Source organism: Hippocampus guttulatus, chromosome 2 (genome assembly GCF_054856545.1).
Source record: "Hippocampus guttulatus isolate MCC_2025c chromosome 2, RoL_Hgut_1.0, whole genome shotgun sequence".
NCBI classification, from domain to species: Eukaryota; Metazoa; Chordata; class Actinopteri; order Syngnathiformes; family Syngnathidae; genus Hippocampus; species Hippocampus guttulatus.
The window spans coordinates 24785839-24790229 of record NC_141262.1 but is presented as its reverse complement, the minus strand read 5'-3'; the positions used below and the strand labels follow the sequence as shown (position 1 = coordinate 24790229).

The following is a 4391-nucleotide window of genomic DNA, read 5'->3' as shown; positions in this document are numbered from 1 at the left end:
GAACAAAAGTTGTTTGGGCCAAGTTCTCCAACTGCAGTAAATTCAGTAATTATGCGCCTTTTCTTGTTATTCTTGTTTGCTAAAATTGGAAAAGTCACAATGAACAATATTCGCTGGATTTATGAGCGAGCGGCAGGAACTCTGCTTGTAAGCTGATAAAGGAACAAGCTGAGCTGGTTGGGCATTCCAGACTTTTAATGGTAATAGGGAGCATTTATGTGAACTTGAAGACTGGCTTTGTGCCTTCCCTTGAAAACGTGAAAAAAAAAAATTTTTAAAACAACAATCATCAAAAAGCTTGGTAGACGCACTCCAGAACCTTGCAGCTGGAGCGTTAAGATTTTTCTGAAGCTCAACATCGTGTCAGTTTGTATTTGAACGGGAAGATTTTTTTGGGAGGGGCGGGGGTGGGGTGGGGTGGGGCGTGTCAAAGCAAAGACGCACGGGAAAACAAGGGCACTATTGAACTTAGCGTGACTCCGCTTTTTGCGAACGGCGGGGCTCAGGGAAGCCGGCGGATTTTGGTATGCTAACCCGCGCATCGATCCAGATCAAGCCCGGGCAGAAAAGCAGTGGGCGTTGGGAGCTGAGCTTCTTTGATCAAACACTGGTCATGACTTCTTGGGAGAAGCGGCAAGCTCCCCGCCGGAGTCTGGGAACAGCACGAAGGTCCCACAAGGGATTACAGCTGAGTATGTCGATTATGGTATGGACGCAGGGGGACTCCGGGGTACAATCGGCGAGTCTCTGTGGCTCAAAGTTTTATTTTATCCGTTTATTTATTTCTTTTTACTTGACTTGACTATTGCGGATTGCGAAACTCTTTGTGCCATCTCGGCGCCCTCCCTTTGTGACCTACAAACACGATAATACTTGTTAAGCAAAATTCGGATTGCTTTCCGAAGGGGCAAAATGGACTTTTGCATTATTTAGATGTATTTTATTTTGTCAAAGTAAGGCAATCGGGAACAGATTCTCATTTGCAGTCTAGAGTCAGATAAAAAATATATACACAAAAAAAGCTGATTAAATGCAAGTATGACATATACAAACTGTGCAATGCTTATAAAGTTACATAATACCTGACGCAACATATATCATCACAGTGAATATAATGTACAAAATGTGAACAACGGGTGTTGCTGTTGATCGTGTGCATCACGGGTGTCAAAGTCAAGGCCCGGGGGCCAGATCCGGCCCGCCACGTCATTTTACGTGGCCCACGGGAGCAAATCATGTGTGTCAACTTTCATGATCCTTGCTGAAATCTGTACCAAAATGTCAAATCGTCATGGGTAATAAAGAACGTTGTGATTTTACATCGGCCCTCCAAGGAAAGCCGTAACTCCAAGGTGGCCCGCGACAAAAAAATTAGTTTGACACCCCTGGTGTACATGAGTCCTCACTAACTTTTTAAACATTGGAATGAATGAGATGTGTTACTTTTTTTTTTTTGCAGTGTTCCAGTCATTTGAGGCAGAAAATTGGAAAGAAGATGGACGAAAAAGCAGTTTGGAGTTTGGGAACAAAGAAGTTGATAAAACAGAGAGCGCAGGTGGTGGTGTGCATGGTGAGCAGCGGTCATAAATCCATGTTTGATTTTCAAGATTCATAAAACTTGATGGCATTACAGGCTGAATATCAATCGCCCATCATACTACAAAAACATTTCCCTGTTTTTGGAAATGAATACTCGGAAGTGTGTGTTACATATTTATTTTTTTTATTATTATTTATGCATCGTTGCCGTGCAGTGAAAAGAGTATATCCGCCAATTTGTATTTTTTTCCTCCCTTTTTTGTTTTGGGATGAAAACAAACAAGGCGGATGTTTTGATTGTCAATGGACAGCCAACTACAAAAGCGGAAAGCAGATTTCCATTTCTCATCCTGCTCTTTGGCGAGTCAACACACTTCCATCCTCACACTCCGCCGCCTCGTTACTCGGGCTCTTAATTAAAAACCCGACGCATCTCCTTCAGGCGGTTACCAATACTTGCTGCGCAGGATTAGCCGCATTGAAGTCGGACATAATTTGTTTTTAATAAAACATTGGGAGGATTAAGGCGATGGAGTTTACCGAGATTGGGACTCGGAGGAGCTCCTCATATGGCACAAACAAACGCCGCAAATGCTTCGGCGGCTTGAATCGGCATTTAATTGCTCTTAATATGCAAGCCAATGATTGTAATACTGCGGATTTCTCACATAAATGGAGGAAAGACGCGCACTAATGAAGGACTTACCTGTATGTTTATAGCCGTTCCCCCTAATTTAGGATGCTTTGGCTGTGCACAATGTCATTTATTCATTTGCGGCCCTAATTAGGAGTTTTATGAGTTGCCACGGCAGCGAGTGCATAAAACAACAGCATCATCACTTACTCCACACGGCAGGCCCGTGGACCACCATCTGCTGCCCAGGATAGCCGCTAATATAGTCACAGTTACAATTTTATCGGGAATAACATTTGGGAATTCGAGAAGGGGGGCTGGGGGGGGGGCGGTGATATATGTATTCATTTATTTATTTATTTTTAAATCGCAGCCAAAAGGCGAAGCGACGCATTTCATTCAAGTACAAGCATGCTAATGATAATTCCGGGTTTCACTGCTGATGATTGGAAACAAGCTCCGAGTTTCATTTGTTAATTGCGCTTCACATCCACTTACAAGCATCCGCTAATGAGGCGACACCACCAACAACAAAACAACAAGCAAAAAAAAAAAAAAGAAGAAGGCAGCCTTTAATTGCACAGCTGGCTATCAAAACGCGACTGGGAGACACAATTCGTCGCTCCAGGTTGCGGCACGGAGCCTATTCTCGATCGATACGGCCGCTCGTCCGCCGCGTTTACGTGTCGTTTCTCATCAAGGACCTCGTCGCCTTGCCGGGCTTTTGTCGCCAAGAATAAACGGTCAGAAGACACGGCCTGGTAATTTTGTTAATCCCCTTTTGCCTAAGACCTTGACGAGTTTTATTCGCGGTGATTGTTTGGACGATCAATACAGTCCATTTCAGCTCGGAGAGTGCTCGCCGCCCTCATGGCGGGCTGTTTATGGAAGAGCAAACTCAATATAGAACAAAGTCATCGCACATTTACAAGCCTGGCTTCATAAAGGCACATGCTAATCGTTAGCATCCGACCGCTGCTTCCCCAGGCAAGGTACAGAGTTGCATTTGAAAAATCTCGCATCAAACAAAAATGTCCCAAATCATATTTTGCTCAGTTACTGTATTTTCCGCACTATTAGGCGCTTTGGTGTATCAGGCGCACTTTCAATGAATGGCCTATTTTAAAACGGTTTTCATCTATAGGGCGCACCGCATTGTAAGGTGCAAAGAATAGAAGCTACAATAGTAGCAACGATTCTGTTATGCATCCACTAGAGCTACGCTAAAGGGAATACAATACAATACAATACAGCTTTATTTATATTGCGCTTTCACCAACGCTGCAGCTGTAACAAAGCGCTTTACATAACATTTGAAATACGACGTCCAAGAAATCAGAACTTTGATCGGATTATAAGGTGCGCTGTGGGCTTTTCAGAAAATTAAATGCTTTTAGGTGCGCCTTATAGTGGGGAAAATACGGTACTTTTACTTTATCACATACGGTTTTCAAATAGCTCATGGAGGCGGCCATGTAGCTTTTTGTGGAGTGTTCAGGTTACATTGATTTCCGATTTTTAAATCAACGCTTTGCGAGCAAAATTGTGCTCATGTCAAATTGTTTCCAATGCTTGATTGCACATTCTTGGCCAGAAGTTTTTGTATCGATGTTAGAAAACTCAAGTCTCCTGTTTTGTGTGTGTTGTGTGAGTGTGTGTGTGTGTTTTTTTTTAAATAAATGTGCCTGGCTGCTAATGCATAACCAAATTTGTAGGAAACAAGTGCGCAAATTAAGCACGCCCGTCGCTCAGACCGCGCTAGCTCCTAAGCGGTATTTGGGGAAATTACTTGACTCGTTTCATTTATGGCCACACTTTGTTCACCCACTGGTAATTGACAGTGATGTAATGAAATTGCAAGTCCAAATACTGGATGTGTTATTAAAGTCAATAACACAAAATGGAATGCCCCACTGAGCAAGAGTGTGGGAATACGATTAGGAGCAAGTGGAATCCATCGGGCGGGGCGACCGTGATCTTAGGCCGAGATCCATCGGACGGTCTTCGTATGCTAGCTGGCTTTCCGGGACGGATGCAGTCTTGCAAAATCAACACTGTGCAACCAAATCCAGAATTGAAATCAAGGATAAAATCGACAAACATCACAGTCACCCCATTTCAATCAAATCAGCGACATTGGCAAAGGTTACCGCATGGGCATACCATCCATTGAGATACTTTTCCAAGTACACTTTCAAGATTAAAATTTTCACGTTCT

The 4391-nt window shown here is 43.3% G+C and overlaps 1 long non-coding RNA gene across 1 annotated transcript; it reads left to right on the top strand.

The window, feature by feature from the left end:
* The first annotated feature begins 451 nt into the window (after window positions 1-451).
* On the top strand, window positions 452-2927 carry LOC147209158 (uncharacterized). Its single transcript, XR_015100177.1, has 2 exons — window positions 452-692; window positions 1460-2927. It is a non-coding gene; the product is annotated as an uncharacterized LOC147209158 (long non-coding RNA).
* Window positions 2928-4391: the final 1464 nt, after the last annotated feature.